The 11,730-nt window shown below is 43.7% G+C and overlaps 1 long non-coding RNA gene across 1 annotated transcript; it reads left to right on the forward strand.

Moving 5' to 3' along the window:
• The first annotated feature begins 848 nt into the window (after positions 1-848).
• On the forward strand, positions 849-4,299 carry LOC120370573. Its single transcript, XR_005583811.1, has 3 exons — positions 849-908; positions 1,376-1,477; positions 4,126-4,299. It is a non-coding gene; the product is annotated as an uncharacterized LOC120370573 (long non-coding RNA).
• Positions 4,300-11,730: the final 7,431 nt, after the last annotated feature.

An 11,730-nucleotide genomic window follows, 5' to 3' on the forward strand; every position in this document is an offset into this window, starting at 1 on the left:
GACCTTTAACTTTCTTTTTTGTGTTGGTAAAGGTTAACCAAATTTTTTTTAATGGACATAAAGCTGATGGACAACAAAAGAGCAATGCTCTTCTTCCGTTAGCAAGGGGTGCTTCCACTGAGCAATCACTTCCCACCAAAGATGCTCAGAGCAACTCTTTGGCACACTGAATACATCTTGTAGCCCCCGCACCTGTCAGCTAAAGAAAATATAATGGCAGGCAAGTTGTCACAGCCCTCAAGACCATCACAAGTGGTCTGTGAAGCAGTTGGTGGTAGACATGCTGTTCTAGAGGTGGCGCGGTCCTGCCATAGATCTCTGTGTTCATATTCTGAGTAAAAGCTAATTTTGAGCACTACTCTCTCATCTTTGCATCTAGAGCTGAGGCTCATTTTAAAAGGGCAGTTTTTCAATCCTTGATTAATTTAACTCCTCACCACACTGTCCTGTGGGCTGTGCTGCTGAAGAGACACAGACATATAGGGATATGCCCAGCCACTTTGAAAAAGAGAGGTTATTTACCATCAATTGCGATTCTGAGAAAGTGTTGATATCCCCACCCACTGTTCCCTCTGCCTCCAAATTCTGTTCTTTGATGGACATGAGTTTAGCGGAATTGAAGCCATTGGGTACTATACACTCTTCTAACCATAAGGAGGTACTCATGCCAGTTGGGACTGCATTACTTTTCTAGATTTCCAAAGCTCAGCAGTGCCAGGATGTGCATCCCACCTAGGGTGACCAGATGTCTTGATTTTATAGGGACAGTCTTGATTTTTGGGTCTTTTTTCTTTTATAGGCTACTATTACCTTCCACCCGCTGCCCCGATTTTTCACACTTGCTGTCTGGTCACCCTACACAAGTGTGAGTATGCAGTGGGAATGCTCTCAAAGGACTGCTATTACTGGTAGGTAACCTTTCTTTTCAACCATCCAAGAGCACTCAAACCCTTTGATCACATGGACTAGTCATCATGGCTAACTCTTTAACTGCGTTTCCTGTTTGGCTCCCTGTCTCTCTGCCCCAGCCACACTTCTGCTTCATATCTGTCAGATGCACTTTGCACTGCCCTTCTGGTTGTCTGCATAGTTGTATTTGTTCAACATGTGCCAACAAGTCTCCTTCTTGCATGCCATTCATTCCTCGTCAACGTTTCTGCTCACCAGCCGTTCTGCTCCTTTTGGCTTCCTCTGCTCTAACTCCCCATTTTCTGCCTCTGTCCAATTAACCCTGTTCTACCACCCATTCCTACCCTATACAGCCATTGATTATTTCATCCTACTATACTATTCTTTCACTGCCAAAAAGAATTGAGGAAGAAATGGTTAAAATAAAACTGCTTCAAATGTGTTCCTTTTTTATTTGCCTTCAAAGACTTAAGTTCAGGCCCCCAGGAGGAGTCTGCTACCCAAGGAAGAGATGGTGGCATAACTGACCCCTGAAATAGCACAAAACAGGGCCTGAACTCAGGTCTTGGTAAGTAAAAACAAAACAAAACAAAACCATTTCATTTTCCCCTTAAAATGCAATTTTAGTGCCAGATTCTGGCTACCAGCGCTGTACAGTCAGTGCCACAAAACATGCAAGCAGAGACACAGCATGAGTAGAAGTTTTCCACCCTGATTCTGGCCTCCTCTAGGCTACATGCTGGCTTTCTGTGACTGGAACACTGGTGGGCATTCACAATCAGGAACCCAGCAGATTTGTGTGTGGTCTGTCCATTTGCACAATGCAGGATAAGGCCTGGGAATCTTCAGGCAACCTGACCGCTGCTCACGTGAGATATAGAGACAAGCACAAGCTATAATATTTGGATGTCAAACCATTACACGTTTCCTGTTTCCCCACCCCTCGTGTACCTCAAAGTCTGGAGAGTTCAGATCCAGCATTTCAGCCCATTATAGTGATATGGACCAGCCACAAAATCCAGAACCAGCTTCAGATTCCACCAACCCCAGGATTTGTTGGACTGGTTGAGACTGGCATATGCAATTGTGCCCCCTATTGTCCAAATACAGCCCTACATTTGAGTTTTATTATATGCATGCTGACAAACAGCAAACATTCCCAATCCACATCCTAAGGGTGGAGTCTGAGCATGGTGAGAGTTGAAAGGGAAACAGGAAGGCTAGATGACTAAGCTGGTGAATCAAAAAGCCATCTGCCTCTCAGAAACTGGTTTTAAACCAGTCTCTTTTCAAATGAGCTTGGTGATTGTAGCACTTCAGTGAGTGTCAAGCCCCATGAGAAGAACATTCTGCCTGACTCTAATTGTTAACCTCACATTACAAAAGTCTTTGTCATAAAACCACCAAGATGTTTGGCTCAAAGGGCACTCTTTGCTCATGAGATTGCACAGGTTGTAATGAGCACAGAGACTTAATTACTTGCTTCCATCAATTGAAGGGGATCTTCCAGGTCAGGCTTAAGGCATATTGATGAAAAGTACAGGAAACCTTACAGAGAATCAGCTGTCAGTATACTTGTGTTTGCAGATACCCAGAAGAATTCTTTCCCTCTCTCGGGTTTATAATTTTGTACTTTGCAGAAGCAATGAATTTATCATACATGTTGATATGGAAGAGTGAGCAGAGTGAAATAAAGGAGAAATGCTTAAGAAAAAAGACTGACTCACAATTATTTTGCTAAAATAATTTTCCACTAAAAACTCTGATCCAAATCAATGGCTGTACCTGCCATGGGTAGAACATGGCAGGTACATTTAATTAAATTTGTTTTATTGTGGAAGGCTGCATTTGCAACTGCCTGACTGCAATTCAGAGCAGAAATCTGGCCTCTTCTATTCAGGTTCTGCGTTTCTGAGTATGACCGCTTAGTCATAAAAGTGATTTTGTTTAGAAGAACCCTATTTTAATCATGTTTGGTAGGTTCTATTTCACTAAATACAGAATAAATTTACAGCTTTTAGATTTTTTTGGCAAAAAATAATTACAAATTTAAAAGTGTAAAGTCTTAAAACAACAGTGAAAAGGAAAGCAGTTGGAAAGAGGTTGCTGCTAGATGATAAATTGATGTTGATTTCACTGGGGGGAAATAGCCCCTGAGTCTTTGTTTTTTATGATTGCATCCTATGTGAACAGCTTTTACAACAGTTCTATATATTCCGAAGGCAGAAGCAGGATGTCAGGGCCCTGTCATCTTTGGTCAGTGGAGTTGTTTGTCAGGAGAGTTTTCAACTATAAAAGCATCAGTAACTCATCAGAATATTTGTTGTTTCTTTTTGACAAAAGAGGCAAGTGTCTGTCAAGAAAAATCTGGGGTTTTCCTTCACTTCCCCTAGGAGCATGTAACCACACTGCCTAGCCCAAGACTCCCGAAGCCCTGCGTGCAAAATAGATATTGTTCTTGTAGAATCTTGTTCTTTGTAACACACAGCAACATCACTTATCCTAGTTGCTACCACGTGTGCAACAAAATGAGCAACTTTAATTAATGAAGCACATGTTATGCATCGAGGCTTGAACAGCAGTCTCATTGTGTATGGAAACAAAATTATAAAATACAAATGTAAAAATGGTATTTCAGATATGGAAGCTAGCTTTACAAATAGTTAAATGCCAATATATTGCTAACCTGGGGGACAGGGGGAGGAATAGCACCCAGGTACCTGGTAGATCATGTCCGTGCTTATAAACAAACAATTCAGTTGCTTAAGGGTTATAGAAATTTAAATGCAAATAGCACTTTGTAATGATACTCTGGAGACTGACATTGTAGTCAATTTCTTGAGGATGCATCATTGTAAACTTAGTTTTGCTACTGGTTTCCTTAGAAACTAGAACAAGGTATTGTTCAGGACATAAAGTAATATCCTGTTTCAGTGACTGAGGATCCTGAACTAAAAAATAATTGATTTTGCATGAGGCATTGGATTATTATGTACTCTCTCTATTTCTGGGAGATATCATGGGCAAAACATATCAACTTAGAAATGGTTTCAAGTCTGCCACTTTACTTCTAATAAGCTCACTGCAAGAATACTATAATTGCTGGAAATTTTGGCTTTTAAAGCTTTAAAGGGGTCAGTTAACAAAACTGTGTTATATAATGCATGCAGAATTCTCAATGTGCAGTTTACTAATAATATTTTATCTATTGCACAGTGTTGCCGTACTTTTTACTGCTTAACAACAAAGGAATCTTCATGTATACCTCAGCCATGGATTGAGGTACTTCACCGGTATGTTTACAATTTATGAAGAATCCCACCCCTTTTACAAAGCATATCATTGTACGTGACAGTCATAAAACTAAAGATTGGATGAACAACTTTTGAAAGATTCGATTAACAATTTTTGCTCTGACCACTGGGAGGATATTAAGGGGCATTTGGAGCTCTAACTCAGGAATAGATGCTTTAGTTTTCCGGAAAGAAGCATTTAGTAGAAGTATATAGCAGAGATGTTCCAAAAGTGGATGTCTGTGCTGTACATGAGTGTACTCATATGGGTTCTCAGATGTGTAACTGCTCATGCTATGCACTTAAATACCCATTTGAGGGCCCCAATGCATGATCTAAGTGCCCATGTTCAGAACTGGTGTTGCTCAGCTGGTTGACATATTGGGTTAGTAGATATTTTAGTAGTACCCATGGGCTGCTTGTATTTTAGTGGCTGCTCTGTCTCTAGTACTCAATCACTAATGAGTTTCATTTGTGGGGCGTGATTGTACACTATGAACCTTTCAATAGAGTTTTTCACTTCTATAACTGCAGGTTTTAAATTAAATGTGAAAACATTTCTGTTTGTTAAAAATTAATTTTAAAAACTCAGAATCAGGACTGAGATTCCTTTTAATGAATGTGAAATAATTTTGCCATTATTACTACAGAAAAGTTTTGTTAACTAATGGTAAAAGTTCCCACTAAGTGACATTAATACAAAGCAAAAATTGATTGAATGATCCACCCTTTCACTCCCGACAGTTGTACTTTGTTCTGAGTACACTGTTCCTTAAATAGATAATCTTGTTGAACTTATTAAACATTCTTAAGGTACTACTTTTCCACAAGTGTTTCTCTTACGCCAGTGTCCTTAGTGCTTTTTATGTGCAAAACCCCATTTTATATTCAAACAAGATGGACTAAAATTTTGTTGCATAGTCTCTGGAATTTTCTGGCAAGGTGGTAGAAATTCTGCAGCAGCTAAAGATAAATGAATAATTTGGGGAGGGGGGTGTTATTGAACTAAGTATAAGAGTAATAACAAAGTACTTTAGTGCCTGTGTTGTTGTTTTCTGGACTGTGTGATAAACAAATTAACTGGACATTTCTGTGAAAATGATCAGCAGTGAAACAGATAACAGTGATGACATTGAAGTGTCGTTAATTTTCAAAATTAATAAGTCATTGAGCTGACTGGCAGTGGTTAGCACCTCTCAGAGCTATGGTTAGAAAAGACAACACTGCATCAATTAGGCTATATCACAAAAATGCTGCAGTTCTCCCATGGCTGTAGTTAATGCACCAACCCAAGAGGCAGCAACGAGGTTGACAGCACTGTCTTCACAAGGAGTTAGGTCAGCTTAACTACATCTCTCAGGTATCAGAGGGGTAGCCGTGTTATTCTGGATCTGTAAAAGCAACAAAGAATCCTGTGGCACCTTATAGACTAACAGACGTTTTGCAGCATGAGCTTTCGTGGGTGAATACCCACTTCTTCGGATGCAAGCCTGCAAGGTGGATTTTTTCACACCCCTGAGTAATGTAGCTGGGTCGATCTAACTTTTTAGTGTAGACCTGGCATTACTCTTGACTCATGTTTTCAAGGTTATCTTTGCAATGATAAGGCACAAATTTTGTTTTGTGTGTTTGTGTGTAGTGGTGGGTTGTTGTTTTTTTTTTTTTTGTAATGGAAAATTTAGATTCTGGAGCACAATGTATCATGGGTGTAGCTGCAAATTCTGCAGCTGCATAATTATGGAACATATGGTTTTAGATGGATTTAGGTGGTAGCGGGATTGGGTGACAAGTCTGGAAGAGCTAGCAAGCAATGGGGAGCATGAGAAGGCTTTCACTTTATGTCACTGCTGGTCATAGTTACTACCTTTTCCTTCCCTACTTCTCAGTGCTGGCTGCTTCTCCTTCCTGATCCAGGAAGCGGCACAGCAAGATGGGAGGAGGAGAGACAGCTTGGCTAGCTGTTTAGCAAGTGTCACAGTAGCTCCAGTAGTGGGAATGAGTAATTGTAGGGCAAACCTTTCTGCCTCCCTGAAGCCCTGCTGGATGTGTGACATTACAGTAGGGCTTAGGGAATGAGACACGGCAGGACTCTGTGTATGAGTGTCATGTAAGATGCATGGCACTTGGCAGGCCTTTGTGAGGATGTATGTGCTGGGAAATGTATGCTTCATTATCTGTTATGCTTTCTGTCTGTTTAAAATATACTTACTCTGTATAGAGTTGCAGTATCGTCTGCCCCATGAGTTCAAAGATCACGAGTCAGACCTGAAAACATAATGAGCCTCTTTAAAAATCACAGTTTTTAGTCTGTCTTCTGATACTTTCTTTCCCCAGCCTATTCCCAATGAGTCTGTGACAAGCACAGTATGGCCAATCTGGCGTATTTACTACAAGTAAAAGATTTTGGCCCCTGCTGCAATTCCTCTGGCAATAACATGAAGGGCTCTTGCCTTTATGCAGATTTGGAGCAGGTGCCTGTAGGTCTTGCTCTCTAGCTCTTGCCCTCCCAGGTCCTGGCAGCCACTTGTTCCCTTAGCTGCCAACGTTTCCACAGCTCCATGTGTGAGCTTTCTTTACAATGTAGAAATGTCACTAATCTCCCCTCCATGGTTCTCTGCTGCCACTGCACTGGGTTGGGGGGCGGGAGGGAGGGACATTAGAGACTTTCTCACAGATGAGGAACATCACACATGGAGCTGCACAAAACTTCATTTGCCCCATAAAAGTCAGTTGCTACTGCCACCCTCTCCCCCACAATAATCACTTCATACCCCCCTTACCTTCTTGTGGGCCCTGCTACTACCCCAGATCCCAGTGCTCTGCTGCGGGAAGCCCTTTGTCAAGATTGGGGGATGCAGAGGAAGATGTAGGAGTCAGAGCTTAGCTTTCCCTTACTCCTGATCAGCAGAAGGAGGGGCAGCCATGGCAGGAGAGGAAGGCATGGGGAAGGGCAGATTTTCAGGCAGCGAGGTTGAGAGGTTGCTGCTGCTGCAGGCTGAGCAATCAGGACAATGCTACTCCAAGCAACTGCTTGTGAGGCAGAGTGCAGCCATTACTGAGAGGGTATATTGAAATGTCTCCCTGTAACAATGTACATATACCCCCCCAGACAGTGGGGGAAGGGGAAGTGGGGCTCAGCCTTAGCTCCCAGTCCCACAAGGCAGGGAGAGAGAAGGAGGAGGAATTACCATTTTTACCTCCCCACTCCCAGAGCGAGAAGGGATTCCCCCCCAATTGATCCCTGTTTGCATGAGGAAGGGGACTGAAGGCTGGCCCCAGCCACTGATAGTGGCATCTCATCAGATTGGGGAGGAGAGTGGGCCACCTTGTCAGTCCCCCAAGGAAAGATGGGGAGCAAGTCAGCCAGTAACCCCGAGAAGCTTGTGGAGTAGTGGGGGAAATCAAGACCATGAGATTCCCCCCAAAAGACTCTGAGGGTGAGTGGGATGGAAGACGCAGTTTGGTGCAGTGAGGAGTTTGTGGGATGAGAGGGCAGAAGCTCTGGGGGCGGGCAGAGTAAGTGGCTGTAGACGCCAGGAGCAGGAAGGACTCAGGGCATCAGGTTCCTTTTAGGCAACAGAGTAGTGAGAAAAGGGGCTGGGTGGTGGGTACCTGCTGGGGCTGGGGACTGGTGAACACTGAGTCAATGAGAGGTAGAAGATAGACGGGATGAGGTATAGGAGTTCCAGATTACTGGGAGGAGGTGGGGAATGGGCTGGAGGATATCAGATACCTGCCAGGACTTGGAGTGGAGAGTGGGGTGGGAGGGAGGGCAAGGAAGGGGTCAGGTAACTGGGAGAGATGGGTGAGGAGGGAAGGGATCAGATTGGGAAGCAGGGGCTATAGGTAGTCAGAAATAGGGAGGGCTTGAGCCAGTGGTGGGGGAGGGGCTGCATAGAAAGTACCTTCTGGGGCTGAGGAGCAGAGAAGGCTGGGACAGTGGGAGGGGGCAGGACTAAAGGGATCCAGGAGTCTGGTGGGATAAGGGCACTCAGGGGAGGGAAGGGATCAGGGAAGCAGGTACTTATATAGGCCATGGAGAGGAGAGCAGGTGGCTGCTGGAAGTGGGAGGGAGGTGAGTGCAAACACCTGCTTCAAAGTCCATGTGAGGACAGGCACACCTTATAGCCTCACAAGAGCTCCTGAAGAAGAGGGCAGAACTGTGGGACTGTATGTTGGCAACATTGCAGTTGTGATTGCGGTCTGTGTCAAATGGTGAACTTTATTTTGTGTTGGCTTTTCTGTTTTGTGTGCTAACTCTTGTTCTGTGAGTGAAACAAACCAGTCTAGCCCTGACAAGGCCAGTGTATTCTGGATACTGAGCTCATGGTAGGGGGTGCAGAACTTCCTAGAGAGCTCACAAGCCATCAGTGTTGAATGACTCTTCCCTACAAAAGGATGGTTTTGCTTCTGGCAAGGACCATTGACTTTGAATGGACTCTCTACACAGAAACCCGTCTGGTGGCTGAAATCCCCGGCACGAGGGCTGGGAGAGCTGTAATTTCTCTAGCTGACTAAAGAGGAGAGAAGGTTTGTGACGGGTTGTATCACAGAAACCCCCTTGGGAGCTGCCAACTGATGTGCCAAGACTACTTCTGCCCCTGCTTTTCCTGCCAGCTTCAGACTCCAGCACCCTGTCTTGTTGAGCCAGACACGCCAGTCTACTCCAACCCAGACCCAGAGTCTGAACCACATGGCCCAAAGCTACAGACTTAACTGAAAGCAACATACAGAAGTGTTCCTGTCTTTAACACTCAGATACCCAACTCCCAGTGGGGTCTAAACCCCAAATCCGTTTTACTCTGTATAAAGCTTATACAGGGTAAACTCATAAATTGTTTGCCCTCTATAACACTGACAGAGAGAGATGCACGGCTGTTTGCCCCCTCCCCCCAGGTATTAAGGCCAGGGGCGGCTCTAGACATTTCGCCGCCCCAAGCACGGTGTCATGCCGCGGGGGAGGGGGCGGCGCTCTACCGCTCGCTGGTCCCGCGGCTCCAGTGGACCTCCCGCAGGCGTGCCTGTGGAGGGTCCGCTGGTCCCGCGGCTTTGGTGGAGTCGCGGGACCAGCAGACCCTCTGCAGGTATGCCACCGAAGGCACCCTGCCTGCCGCCCTCCCAGAGACCGTCAGAGCACCCCCCACGGCATGCCGCCCCAAGCACGTGCTTGGCGTGCTGGGGCCTGGAGCCGCCCCTGATTAAGGCATACTCTGGGTTAATTAATAAGTAAAAAGTGATTTTATTAAATACAGAAAGTAAGATTTAAGTGATTCCAAGTAGTAACAGACAGAACAAAGTGAATTACCAAGTAAAATAAAATAGAACACGCAAGTCTATGTCTAAGAAACTGAATACAAATAAAACCTCACCAGTTCCAGTAAGCTTCCTTTTACAGACTAGTCTGGGTCCAGCAATCACTCACACCCCCTGTAGTGACTGTCCTTTGTTCAAGTTTCTTTCAGGTATCATTGGGGGTGGAGAAGCTATCTCTTTAGCCAGCTGAAGACAAAGTGAAGGGATCTCCCAGGGGGTTAAATAGACTTTATCTTGTGGGTGGAGACCCCCTCCTCACTCCTATGCAAAGTCCATCTCCAAGATGGAGTTTTGGAATCACATGGGCAAGCCACATGTCCATGCATGACTCAGTTTTTACCAGCCAAGCCAGATTCGTGGGAAGGCTCAGATGTGGATTGGCACCTTCAAGTTCATTGTTGGCGTAAGTGGTTTTTGATTGGACACTTAATTAGCACTTTTCTCAAGAAGCTGCTCTACTAAGCTAGTTAAAATCAACTAGTTAAAATCAACTAGTCTACTAAGTTAGTTAAAATCTACCAAGCAAATGCTCTACTAAGCTAGTTAAAATCAAGCCAGTACCCAGACAATATTCATAACTTTGAATACAAAAATGATACATGCATACAAATAGGATGATTACATTCAGTAGATCATGACCTTTACACAGAAATGTTACATGGCAGATGTAGCCTAAAACATATTCTAGTTATGTCATATATACATTCATAAGCACATTCCATAAAGCCTTATGGGGGGAAGGGGGAGGGTGGTGTCACAAGGGTTTTTTGTTTATTTTGTTTTTTGTTTTTTTAAGGGGTTTGTGAGTCACGGGACCAACCAACACTAGACGGAAAACAACCAGGGCCAGAAAGCAGGACAGGCTGCCTGATTAATGGACTCTGACCAAACGCAGGACTCTCAGGAGTGGGTGAGCTCAGATCAGGGAGGTTGTGGTTAGGACTGTTTGTTATTCTTCAAGGCTCTTTAACTCTTCAGTGCTTTCAAGAGTAAGAGTCTCTGTAGTTAAGAAATTCCTATGCTAAACCTATATTCTTGGCATTACTGATATATGATTGTCCCTTCCACAGCAAGGTTTACTCCTGGGGATAAACATCCAAGCAACTGGGGACTTAGGAGTGTTGAGGTATTGGTTCCAGGATGTAGACGGCTGGGCCAAGGGGTTCCACTGCCCAAGTAGGGTGCCAGAAATGGGGTCTATACCTTGGGACTGCAAAAGAGACACCGAGACCTAGGAACAGTGATCAGTCACTACTCAGACACAGGAGGACATGGGGTCCAGGAGTTGGATCCAGGGGTGGGAAATGGGCCAGGTTTTAACAGCAGTGTAACCAACTCTTGGTGTAGTTTCAACATTCACAGCATTTGGTTCTCCCCACTTGATAGCCCTAGCTTTGTGAGTCATGTAAATAAGTGAGAATTTCATCTTTCATTTAAAAATGAGTAGATTTCTAGCCCTCATAGTTGTGGAGGAAAGGTGGAGTATGTGAACTCTAAATGCTCAGAAACCAAAAAGGGGGAAAAAAAGATCCAAAAGTTATTTTTTTTTTAAATCCCATTATTTTTAAGCAAATCTCAGGAGTTTTTGGTTCCTGACATGTAATTTGTGAATGCTTGGGGCTGACTGCACTGCGTATGTATTTTCTAGTGATGAGGATAAACAGGGTTCTGCTGCTGAAGCTGACTCTTGCATAGTCATCCATTTCACATGCCTAAGAGAATCAAGCAACTCTTATTAATCAGTGTTTTGTAAAGTGATTAGTGATTTGGGTGCCTCACTTTTGGGAGACCAGCCTGAGACTTCTAAAGGGGCTTGATTTACAGAAAGTACTGAGTACTTACCTTCTGAAAATTAGGCCTTGAGGTGTCTCTAACTGGGTACCCATGAACCAAGTTGCCCAAAAGCACTAGCCATTTTGGAAAATCTTGGCCACCATTTTTAAAGTAATTATTGTTACCAGAAACTTCTTAAAATCTATTATCTCAAAACTTTGCTTCACTGTTTTTTTCCTCTTTCAGTCTTTTGTTAATCTATTTGGAAATATCCACTTATACAAATTGCCACGGTACAATTTTTACCACTGACTTCATTTTCGAAGACAAATTACTTCTTACATTATTAATCATTTGGTGCTCTCGAGTGCTTGATTTTGTTAAAAAATTAACAATGTTCTCAAATGTTATTTTTAATTATCAAAATATGTGAAGCATTTCT

Source organism: Mauremys reevesii, linkage group 8 (assembly GCF_016161935.1).
Source record: "Mauremys reevesii isolate NIE-2019 linkage group 8, ASM1616193v1, whole genome shotgun sequence".
NCBI classification, from domain to species: domain Eukaryota; kingdom Metazoa; phylum Chordata; order Testudines; family Geoemydidae; genus Mauremys; species Mauremys reevesii.